The sequence below is a fragment of the Pleurodeles waltl genome, chromosome 4_2 (assembly GCF_031143425.1).
Source record: "Pleurodeles waltl isolate 20211129_DDA chromosome 4_2, aPleWal1.hap1.20221129, whole genome shotgun sequence".
In the NCBI taxonomy this organism is placed as follows: domain Eukaryota; kingdom Metazoa; phylum Chordata; class Amphibia; order Caudata; family Salamandridae; genus Pleurodeles; species Pleurodeles waltl.
In genome coordinates, this window is record NC_090443.1 from 392,199,155 (window position 1) to 392,212,193 (window position 13,039).

Genomic DNA, 13,039 nt, shown 5'->3' on the forward strand with positions numbered 1-13,039 from the left:
TGAATTTCAAAAATGTAAAAATGTACAGGATAAACTGTCCGTGACCAAGGAAGGTGTTGTATTGAGACGCTTCAGAATCGTCATACTTGAAAGCTTAAAAAAGTAAGTCATTGAACTAGCCCATGAAGGACATTGTGGTATTGTAGCCACCGAAAGAGTGTGGCTCCCTCACTTAGACAAGCGAATTGAGAGGGAACTAAAAGAGTGCCATCTTTGCAACTGCCTTTCCCCTAAATTTATGCAGCATCCATTGACAATGTCTGACTTAGCCGCACAGGTCTGGGAAGGAGCTGCAGTTGATTTCTTTGGGCCCTTAAGAAACAGACATCATTTCATGATATTCATTGATGAGTATTCGCGCTTTCCCTTAGTAGAGGAGCTATCATCAACAACTATGACAAGGTAATTGAGTGGCTGGATGACATCTTTACAGCGTAGGGTAGCCCTATCTTTCTCAAATCTGACAATGGTCCTCTGTTCAATAGCAAAGAATTCAAGGAGTTTCTGGTCAGACTATGGCCCTCATTACAACCCTGGCGGTCTTGGACCGCCAGGGTTGTTGTGGCGGATTTCACCACCAGCAGGCTGGCGGTGAAATCCCTAGTATTACGACGCCGCGGTCGCACCGCCGGGAACGGCGGTTTACCGCCACTTTGGTCCCGGCAGTTTCAATCCCTCTGGGCAGCGCTGCCCAGGGGATTACCAGTCCCCCTACCGCCAGCCTTTTCCTGGCGGTTTGAACTGCCAGGAAAAGGCTGGCGGTACGGGGAGTCGCGGGCCCCTGGGGAACCCTGCACTGCCCATGCCACTGGCATGGGCAGTGCAGGGGCCCCCTGACACGGGCTTGTGCAGCTTTTCACTGTCTGCTATGCAGACAGTGAAAAGTGTGACGGGTGCAACTGCACCCGTCGCACGCCCGCAACACCACTGGTTCCATTTGGAGCCGGCTACTGTGTTGCGGCCGAGATCCCCGCTGGCCCGGCAGGCGCAAACCAGGTTTCCGCCCGCCAGCCCAGCGGGGATCCCCTGATGGCCACAGCGGGAGTGTGGCTGCATTGGCGGCCGCCCGGCCGTCCGATCCAGGCGGGCGGCTTCAGCCGCCCGCCAAGGTCGTAATGAGGTCCTAAATGTCTAGCATCAAAAGAGTACACCTCTGTGGCTCTAAGCTAGAGGTGTTGTGGAACAATTCATGGGTACCCTCAAAAGGGTCATTCGAGTATCGCTGGAGGGTATCAAGATAAATCAGGCCCTGTGTCAAGCCCTCCATTCCTATTTTTTAGCACCTCACTCCACAAGAAGTGATAGTCCTGCCACCTTGATATTTAGGAGAGCCACTGGAACCAAATGTGGGCTGTGGACCGACCTGTGTACGCCAATAAGGTTTGCGTCACAGACACTTCTCGAAAGTGCAAAATGAAAACATATGCAGCCCATTGTCAACAAATTCAGGAAACAGTCTTCGATCTATGTGACTGGGACCTGGTCAAACAGAAACAGAAAACAGATAACCAGTTTTCTGTCGATTTCCTGAGTATGGTGACGTGCAAAGGACACAAGGTGATGACACATCATCCCAGACAGTTTATCACACTGGACTCATTACATATTAAGCACCTACCTCGAGGTTTGTCTGCTCCTGCAATTGTGAATGAGGCGACCGTACCTAACAGTCAAGATCAAGCATCAGAACTAGGTTGATTGGTGCATCTCACCTGCCTCATACCGCTGAATCTGGCCGACTAGTGTGAGTGCCTGAACGATTTATTGAAGAAATATATTGTAACTGTCATTTATACTTTTTATTTGACAAGGGGGGAGCTGTAGTGTTGTGAGACTGTGCCCTATGAGCCTTGCAGGTCTAGGCAGGCTCAATAGATGAACTACATAACTCTCTGGGAGGTGTTTAGGTGTGGTTAATAAAGGTTATGACCTAAAGAGAGTGCAGTCTTTAAGGTTATGCTGAAGAATAAAGATGTCCGCTATAGAACTGCATGGGAGAAGTGGTTCTTTCCATGCAGGCGGGCTGGGGGGGGGGGGCACTGTACCCTCTGGCAGCTGCCACCCCCTACCCCTTTTCTTTATTTCTCTGTCCCCAGATCCTACCATCATTAATTTGGCTTCCATTGTCAGACTTTTTGTCGGGGCCTCTGACAGCCATTTGATATTACCTAATAGCTAGCTGCTCTGGTTTATTGTCTGATTTGATCAGTAACACCTCCTGCCCTATTCCAACCTCCCCACACTGTTTTGATAAACAGCAGCGGCCTGGAGGGGTTCGGGATGAGGGAGGAGTTGCATTGTTTTCCGATTAGGTTTACAGATTCTAATCTGTCTCTTGGTCATGTTGCAGTTGGTTCACCCCTGTTGATCACTACACGACAATGCAGCCAAGTTCTTTTGTACCGCTTCTCCCTCAGCTGTGATGCACTATGTGCGTGATCTGTGTAGGAAAGTACCATCTTTCTTGGCATGTTACCCTCATTTTTACCTGTATGTCAGTATATGTTTGCCTGTCTCACTGGGATCCTGCTGGTCAGGACCCCAGTGCTAATAATTTATGGCCTAATGTGTGTGTTGTCAGTAGTACTTGACTGTGTTACTGAGGCTCTGCTAACCAAAACCTCAGTGCTTATACTCTCTCTGCTTTTAAATTTGTCACTATAAGCTAGTGACTTCATTTACCAATTTCAATTGGCACACTGGACCCCCCCTTATAAGTCCTTAGTATATGGTGCCTAGTTACCCAGGGCATTGGGGTTCCAGGAGATTTATATGGGCTGCGGCATTTTTTTTGCCATCCATAAGGAGCTCAGACAAACCCTTTCACAGGACTGCCACTGCAGCCTGCGTGAAATTGTGCACACATTAATTCACAGCCATTTCCACTGCACTTAAGTAGCTTATAAGTCACCCATACGTCTAACCTTCATGTAATGAAGGCTAGGTGCAAAGTTACTAAGTGTGAGGGCACCCTTGCACTAGCAAAGGTGCCCCCACATAGTTCAGGGCCAATTCCTGGGACTTTGTGAGTGCAGGGATGCCATTACACATGTGCACTGCATATAGTTCAATACCTATATGAAGCTTCACAATGGTAACTCCAAATATGGCCATGTAAGGTGTCTAAAATCATGGAATTGTCCCCCCATTCCAAATCTGATATTGGGGAGCAAATTCCATGCATCCTGGGGGCTCCACCATGGACCCCCAGTACTGCCAAACCAGCTCTCTGAGGCTTGCAAAGCAGCTACAGCTGCTGCCACCTCACAGACAGGGTCCTGCCCTCCTGAGGTCTGAGCTGCTCAGTTCCAGGAAGGCAGAACAAAGCATTTCCTTTGGGAGCAGGGTGTTACACCTCCCATTGGAAATAGGTTTTACAGGTTGGGGAGGGGTAGCCTCCCCCAGCCTCTGGAAATGCTTTGAAGGGCACAGATGGTGCCCTCCTTTCATAAATCTCCTAAACAACCTTATTATATTCTCCCTCATTTATCTCAGCCTGCTACTATGATCTCCCTAACCCCTTCCACAGACTCTTCCCTCTTCCATCCTCCCTTTACTCATCCCAAGCCTAAATCCTATTACCATAAACTCCCAATTAACACTTCTGGATTCTTTCCTCCTCCACCCCTCCATTACTCCAGTCAATCTAACTAACAAACTCTCATATCCACGGCTCAAATTAACTCATATTAATACTCAAACTGTACTCATATTTCCCTATACTAATCCACCACTAATTCTTGTTGGGTTCCAGAGTAGCGTGCTACTCGCCGAAAAGCACTTCGATGCCTCGTCAGGGGTAGTAAGCGCTATATAAATACTATTACAATACAATAAGCCAGTCTACACCGGTTAAAGTACCCCCAGTCACTGCCTTGGCACGAAACTGGAAAAATGAAAGGGGAGTGACCACTCCCCTGTCCATCACCACCCCAAGGGTGGTGCCCAGAGCTCCTCCAGTGTGTCCCAGACTTCAGCCATCTTGTTTTCCAAGGTGTGGGGACACTCTGGAGGCCTCTGAGTGGCCAGTGCCAGCAGGTGACGTCAGAGATCCCCCTGATAGGTCCATACCTGATTAGGTAGCCAATCCACCTCTCAGGGCTATTTAGAGTCTCTCCTGTGGGTTTCTCTTCAGATTCCACTTGCAAGTTTCCAGCAGGAATCCTCTGCAACTACTACTTCATCCTCTGACCTCGGATCGACTGCAGACTGCTCCAGGAACCACTGTAACAGCAACAAAGTATCCAGAAGGGCTACTTTTCCTCTGCAACTTCAGCTCCAGACAGCAACTGCAACAGTTTCCATGGTGTGCACGCTCTGGGGACTCCCTGTCTTTACCCTGCACCAGGAGGACCGAAGAAATCTCCTGTGGCGTGACGGAGTCACTTCCCTGCTCAGGCAGGCAACCTTTTAAGTTGACTACCGGTTCTCTTGGACTCCTCTCCTGGCGACGAGCGTGCTCCTTGAAACACTGGTGGTGGACCCCTTTGACACAGACTGTCCTGAGGTCCTGCTGACCCAATTTGGACAAGGTAAGACCTTGCCTTCTTGAGTACCACAGTACCCCTGTGCACCACGTCTTCTTCACCTCCTGAGGCCTCTGTGCACTATTTGCAAAATTCCTTCATGCACAGCCTGGCTCGGATCCCCAGCACTCTATCCTGCGACGCTCAACTCGCTGAGTTGTCCTCCAGCAGCGTGGGACCTTCCTTTGTAGTGCTGCACCAACTTCATTTTGCACCTCCTTTGTCCTGATTCCTGGGGCTCCCGTGGGTGCTGTATGATCTTCTGAGGGCTCCCGGAAGTGCTGAGAGCCCCCTCTTCCTCCTCACACAGAGTTGAGCCCCCAGGTCCCTCCTGGGTCCAGACAGCGCCACTTTGGTGCAAAATGTGACTTTGCCAGAACCAAGGCTTGTTGGACGAATCCGGCGCCAAAACTCGCCTGCATCCAACATCTCTTCGTGGGACCTCCATTGCATCACACAGGAAACCGCTGACATCTTCCTTGGGTGCATTTCAGCAGTCTTCGTCCAACTGGGGAGTCTTCTTTTGCACCCTCTTCTGGGTTGGCAGGGGCTCCTATCCTTCCTGGAACTTCTTCTGACTTCTGGACTTGGTCTCCTTCCTTTGCAGATCTTCAGGTCCAGGAATCCACCACTTGTTGTTTGCAGTCTTGCTTGGTTCTTGCAATAACTCTAATCACAACTTGTAGTGTGTCCTAAGGAAACTTGCAGTACTTTACTCCTACTTTCCTGGGCTCTGGGGTGGGGTATTTTACTTTACCTTTGCTGTATTCTTACTCTTCCAGCGATTCTCTACACAGTACACTTGTCTAAGGGGAAATTCTTGATTCGCATTCCACTTTCTTAGTAAATGGTTTGTGTTGCCCATAGACCTATTTTCTCCCATTGCATTCTATGACATTTCCTTTTGTTTGCACTATCCTATATCGAATTACTTACCTCATTTTGGTGTCTAGTGTATATATTGTGTATAATACTTAACTCCAGAAGGAGTATTGCCTCTAAGATATTTTTGGCCTTGTGTCACCCAAATAAACTACCTTTATTTTTGATAACACTGAGTATTGTCTTTACTTGTGTATAAGTACTGTGTAACTATAAGTGGTATTGCAGGAGCTTTGCATTTCTCCTAGTACAGCCTAAGCTGTTCTGCTATAGCTACTTCTATCAGCCTAAGATGGTAGGACACTACTACATTTCACTAATAAGGGATAACTGGACCTGGTGTAAGGTGCAAGTACCCAAGGTACCCACTACAAACCAGGCCAGCCTGCTACAATCTGGTGATCTGCTGTCCATTTGCACAGCCCGTTCAACAGAATGAGTAGCTTTGTGGCACTTTTAATAATAGGCGCGTTAACCCAAGGGTTCTCATTTTATCGACTTTGAAAGGGTGACACAAGCAGGAGAAATTTTGACATGTCTTGTAGGCTGCACACAGATTTTTGCTGCATGTGTTCAGCCCGCCAAGCTACTGCTCTAAAAGCATTAATAGAAAGATGACATGCAAGTTGAGTACAAAAAAACAAAAATTCAATTTCCCATGCGGGGAGGCTGGGGGAGTGAAGGGGAGGAGTGGTGGGCAGAAGGACCTGGTGAGAAAGGAGGGCAAGGGTGTTGGGCAAGCAACATCAAAGGTGGGGGTGGGGTGAAAGCAACATGGATGGGTGGAGGAGCAACGGGCAAGAGAAGTACACAAAGTCCGTAAAAGTGAGTAGCAGAAGGACACAATTAAAGCATAGCTGGCCAGTTTTCAGGTTGGGTATGTGTGACATTTCCATGGTTCCAATGCACTTACGAGTGATATTCAACTGCAAATGAGGGACACTTTAAGTGACACTTTGTTGCAAATAAAAACAAACAATCAAAATCCTGAAGTCACTAACCTAAAACCTCTTTCTTACATGACTGTTCTGTAAAACAATTACAGCACCAATTCTTGATCGCAATTAAGACAGCTTAAGGATGAAATCAGGGGGCCAGTCACCAGCAGGTGTTCAGTAACCCTGCTACATCAGCAAGTACAGGCCAGCTGTGAGACCTCCAGCACAGCACTGAAGAAAGACGTCAGATGGGCAGGAGGTTTGAGGGAAGACAATCGACAACATTTTTGCTAGAGGGCCTGTTAAAACTAAAAGCTTGTCCTGACACAAACGCCAGGATCTGTCTAGACCTTTTTTAGGATCCTTTCCAAACTTTTTCATGAAGGTCACCATTGTAGAAACAATTTCTGGAGTATCTGAAATTTTATTATCTAATTCTGGTCTAGGCCATTTTGCTCTCAGCCAACAGCGCACCTCTTTATCAAACCCCTGTCTCAGATTAGCATGAAGATATTGAGCTACCTCATCTGACGGAAGCCAATTCGAAGGTCTAAGGTGAACAATTTCAGAAGGGCCGAAGTCCAAAAACTGAGAAGTAGACGGTTGTTTTCTTGACTTTTTTCTAGGGCCAGGAGTGTTAGAATTATCAGAGTCACTGTCTGAAGAGCTCTTATCCGAAGAGGAAGGAGAAGTATCTTTAGTACTATAATTATGCTCCGCCACTCGTTTCTTGCGGAGTTTCTCGAAAATATTGGCATGAAAATCCCCAGCAGGGGCATCAGAACTATCAAGATTCTTGGATTTGTTTGTAGATTTATTCTTTGCCTTAGGTTTTACCCTTTGGGTAAAGATGAGGGTTGATTAGACAACCATCCCTGTGACTGAGCGTACTCAAAAAGCTGACCCGAGAAGGGTCCTAACGCTCTCACTAGGGCATCATTAACGGACTGCTGAACCCTTGAGTCCAATGCTTCAACCAGATTAACCTCTAACTGGTTGTTAGAATCATCAGGATAATATCCTGCATCTTGCTCATTCCATTGAGCCATTTTAAGAACCTAGGCAACAAAAATAAAAAATTGATAAGGGGGAGTGTAAAAAAACCCTTGCAGGCACCAAATTTGTGAGGCCCAATAAGATGTGGAGGGAGCAACCTGCAAGCACACTGTATGCAATGCCTATTTTAATTTTACAACCCAACAGTTAAAAGGTTGGGCGTCAGGGAGTACAAATATAAAAATATAGTAGGCAACCAATTTCTGAGGCACACCGCGCCTGAAATCACGAGCCGATCTCCTAAAACACAGGAAAAGGAAAGATCGGCTCATGAAATGTCGAGCGCACGAAACCTGTCGTGACAAAAATAGAAATGGGACTGGACGCGCGAGGCGCGTATAGACTCCGGCTTCCGCTCCACTTAATTAAATAAATAAGGGCATCAATATCAGCAAAGCCGAAAATAATCTTAAATTGACAAGACTAGCGATCGGAATCACGTCACTAAGCGTCTACATGAAAATATGCATATTAAACATACAAACAAGCAAATATATGTAGAGAAAAGGAAAATACACTGATCTGCTTTGAAGCAGCAAAGAAAGAGGATATGACGTTGGAGGTCAGCCTTTATATGGACTAAGATCATATGCAGTGATTGGTGCATGTGACACTTGACTAATAGCATCATGGGATGTGTAGTTTTTTGTTTGGAGTTATTTGATTGGCTGCTGTTTTAATTCAATAAAGAAAGAGATAGCATAATCGGAGCCTCCGGTCCTGACATAGAATTACTGTGAATGTGTATGCATCATTGTTAGAGACGATTATTGGACATGGTGGTTAGTGAGGAGCTAGCACAGTTAATAATCACAGTTTTGTGGCTAGTTACCTGTACCTTTTTCTGCAACATAAGATGTCAGTTGAGTTTCTGGGTGTTAAAGACTATTTTTTTCATGTATCAGTCTCTTTTTGCATTAATGGAAAGTGTGATAATTTTTAGGTCTGCTTTGGAAAAGTACGTTGTGGTGTTCCATAAGTATGTCAAAATTAATACATCCTGTGAGATCAGTGTTGAGTTGTGGTTTAAATGTGATCTGACTGTCACTTTTGATTTATACACTGTTTGTTTTGGAATGGGTGGGTCAATTTATGTCATAGATGCCCGAGTTTATTTGAATTATAAACACGCAATTGCTTACAATTTTTTTAAGAATATTTTTCATTTCGTAAAAGATCACCCAAATTTACATTTTGCAAGAATGGCGCATATGTTAAACATTTTGATTTTGCATTATAGTCGCACCTGAGATGTACATGTATGTGCAGGGCTGTGTTCAAAAGCAACAAAAATGCTTTGATTACATGGACTCAAATTCTCATATTGCATGTTTCTGCAAGCACCTTGTTGACAACATTATAATATGTACTGTAAATCGTGCGAAATTCATTTTGAGATGGAATCCCAAGAAGGTTGGTGAAGCCAAGATCTGAATTATGAAAATGTTTGGTGATTTCAAAATTACCAGTTATGACAAACGTCCTTGGGCTGTAGTGCAAACAGGACTGCCGCGATTGTGCAACGTTAAACAGTAACAGTGTTTCTGTTGCTGGCATATCTCTCATGCTTCCTACTCCCTCCAGCATTAGAACTATATTTATAATTTGCCCATCAGCCATTGTCATAAAGAAAAGTATTTAATAAACCATGCTGTGCTTGTTGAATTTATCTCCTCGTGGTTGCACAAATTTCAAGATTGCCTTTAACATGCACGCTTGAAATGGGTGCTGCCCAGGTGAGATTAGATAAACAAGCACAGCGCTGTGCTTTTTTACCTAATCTCCCCGTGGCTGCACGCATTTTTAGCGTGCATGTTAAAGGCAATCTTGAAATGCGTACAGCCTCAGGCAGATTCAGTAAATCAGTAGATTCAGGGTAAATCTAAAAATAAGCAGGGTACGGCACATTGTAAATGGAAAGCGCAAGCGCTGTGCAGACAACAGCTTAAAAAAATGTCCCACGAATTGGAAGGAAACAATATTTGGGCCTCAGGACACTGATAAGAGCGACCATACAAGAAAGAAGCATTGGTAAAGGCAGGAAAAATGCTGCAGGCAATGGAAACAGGAAAATTAAGTGGCAGGCACAGGAACCAATGAAAAGCAAGATAAAAGCAACGTGGGATGTAAGCCCTTTAAAGGTATATTTAATACAATAGATTTCCCTAGCTCAGCGCAAGCCATGTTCGGGCAAAACCTAAAAATGACAGTTCTCCTGTCTGCTACATCTGTGTTGTAGTTTTCTGTTACTAAAAACATACTTTTCAAGCCTTCTTTGGTTGGGGTTGGTCCCAGGTGTGACCAGTACATCTTTCTAATAGCTATTGTTGGGTAAAGAGGGAGAAGGTGCCAATATAGCACTGTTATAGTCCAAGCGTTTGTATTTGCCTCGGGTGTACTCAATTGAGTGTTGATTGCATTGTGCAAGCTAGTCCTATTAGAATAGGTGGGGAGTGGAAAAGTGTGGCTGTCCTGTGTCAACCAATCTTATTCTCCAGCTTTTTGGTTGTGTGCTATGTTTTCCCTTGAGTATCATACTGCGTGTACTCATTTGAATATTGTTATGCATATAAAACTACAAGTAATAAATTGAAAAAAATAATTGCACTTGTGGTGTGGTTGAAACAAGAGTTGCTTGTACATAATATATTAATCAACATTTATAAAGTGCAGTTTATCGCCCATGGAGTCTGAAGGCGCTGGCTGGGGGATGTGGGTTAGTCAAAGAGTCAGGTCTTGAGGTCCTTCCCTAACTGAGCCAGCAATGGGGACTGCCTGAGGTGGAGCGGCATTGTGTTCCAGGTCTGTGCAGCGAGGTAAGGGAAGGATATGTTCTTCTGGATCCTGGGGATGGTAGCGAGGGCCAGTTGTGCTGAGCTGAGTTGCCTGGATGGGGTGTAGAAAGAGAGGCGAGGTTGGGGTAGGCAGGTCTGACGTGGAGAGCATTATATGTGTGGGTCAGGAGTTTGAAGTTGATACGTTTGTTGACGAGCTAGTGTAGGTCTCTCAGATGGGCTGTGATGTGGCTGTGGCAGGGAATGTCCTGGATCAGTCTGTCCACGGTGATCTGTTTTCTCTGGAGTCCAGCTTCGAGTGTTTTATTGATTCTGGCTTAGAGTGCGTTGCCGTAGTTGTGTTTACTGCTGACAAGTACCTGGGTGACTGTTCTTCTTGTGTCGAAGGGCAACCACTTGAAAATCTTCCTGAGCAGGTGAAGGATGTGGAAGCATGATGAGGAGATGGCGTTGTCTTGGTGGGCTATGGACAGTGATGAGTTGAGAATGATGCCGTGGTTGCAGGGGTGGTTGGTCGGAGGTTGGGCAGTTTCGAGGCTGCTGGGCCATCAGGAGATGTCCCAGGTGGAAGTGGCGGGCCCCAGGATGAGGATCTCTGTCTTGTCCGAGTTGAGTTTGAGGCCGCTGTCCCTCATCCAGTCGGTGACTGACTTCATTCCGTTGTGAAAGTTCATTTTGGCTGTAGATGGTTCATCGGTGAGGTAGAGAATGAGATGTGTGTCCTCGGCCTATGAGACAATGTTGAGCCCGTGGTGTCTGACAATCTCGGCGAGCAGGGTCAGGTAGATGTTGAAGAGGGTGGGGCTCAGGGATGAGCCCTGGGGAACTCTGCATCTGGTTTCCATCGGCTTTGAGGTGAAAGGTGGGAGCCTGACTCTCTGGGTTCAGCAGGTGAGGAAGAAGCAGATCCATTCCAGGGCTTTGCCACGGATGCTGGCATGGTGTACTTTTGTTCACAGGGTGGTGTGGGAGATGGTGTTGAATGCGGCAGAGAGATCGAGGAGGATGAGGGCAGCTGTCTTGCTGTGGTCCAGTAGGATGCAGATGTCATCTGTGGCTGCCAGGAGTGCAGTTTCGGTGCTGTGGTTTCTCCTGAATCTGGATTGGGAGGGCTTTTTCGGTTACCGTGGCTGGAAAAAAGATCAGTGAAATAAGTCTTTAGTTTTTTAGCTCCGTTGGGTCTGCGGAAGGGTTCTTCAGGAGGGGCTTGCTCTCTGCTCGTTTCCGGGAGTCTGGAGAGGTGAGGGTTTCAGTGGAGCAGTTGATGGTCCGGCATAGCTCCTGAGCGATAATGGTGCTGGTTTGATTAAAGATGTGGTTGGGCATGGGTCCGAGAGTGCCCCAGAGTGGGTAGTATCCATGAGCATGAGGGTGTCTTTCAGGGTGAGGAGGGTGAAGTTTTTCATGATCGGTTGTTGATACGCATCCGTGGTGGTGTTGGTGGGTGGTCTTTTGCTTGCGAATCCTTCGTAGATGTCCTAACTTTTCCTGTGAAAGATTGTGGCAAGACTGTTGCAGAGGTGTTGAGAGGGCAGGATGTCTATGATGTCTGTGTCAGGTTTTGTGAATGCCTTGACTATGGTGATAAGTTCCTTGCTGTTGTGCACATTGAGGTTGAGCCTCTCTTGAATGTCTGATTTCTTAGTGGATCTGATGAGCCAGTGGTGTGACGTCACAGCGCCTTTGAAGGCTTTGTGGTCTGTTACACTCTTGCTGTTTCTCCACTTTCTCTTGAGTCATCTGCATGCGCTGTTGGATTCTTGGAGGTTGGGGGAGAACCAGCTGGGTCTCCTGTGGTGATGATTGTCAGCGGGTTTCTTTAGGGGGGCTAGGGTGTTGGTGCAGTCGGTGATCCAATAGTGGAGGTTGTGGGCCAAGGCGTTGGAGTCTGCAGTGTCTGGTGGTGGTGAGTGGGGAGTGGAGAAGCACGGTGGTGACCTGGGTTTCGGTGACCTTGGTCCAGTTCCTGCACGGGAGGATGGTGGTCTTGGTGCTGTTCAACCATCTTGGTGCAGGAGAAGTGGACGCAGTGGTGGTCAGTCTAGTGGAGTTCATAAGTGTGTGAGAAGGAGATGTGGTTTCCAGGGGAGAATACAGGGTCGAGGGTGTGTCCTGCTGAGTGCTTGAGGAGGTTGACCATTGGTGAGGTTCTCCATGAGGGTAGGGGTGTTTGGGTCACTCTGGTTGTCAAGGTCAAAGTTGAGGTTGTCAAGGAGTATGTAGTCCTTTGAGGTGAGGACATGGGGGACGATGAAGTCAGTCAGTGCTTCACTGAAGACTCGGCGGAGTTTGGGGTGTCTGGAGATTAGCGTTCCGTGGAGGGTGGTTTTAGGATTAGTCTGAATCTTAAAGTGAAGGTGTTCGGCGATGAGGGTCTGGATATCAATGCTGGTCGTGAGGCGAAGTGACTTTTTGTGGATGATGGGGACACCGCCACAGGTAAGTTGATGCGGTCTTGGTGTATGATCTTGTAGCCATCGGGGATCGCAGTGGGGATGTCCAGAGCTGAGGAATGGGGAATAAGGTTGGTACCTTTGGTGAAATGGAGCACATCACAGACCACTGACTCCTTTGCATGTGTGGAAAAGGCCACTTTATTGAAATGGGTGTGCATCACATAAAACATCCTCGACATACTCACTTACAAAACTAAAACCTCACTATACATTTATTAACCTACACTTCCTACCCCCACCCCTAAATCCAGCTCCTAATACATACTCCTAAAAAATTGACATCATGACCTATTGCTCAGCTCAATTAAAAAATCTTTATTTGAGCTCAACAGCCATAACAGCAAACAAAAGGTCATGCAAATGAATGTTTAAAAATTTGCAGAAAT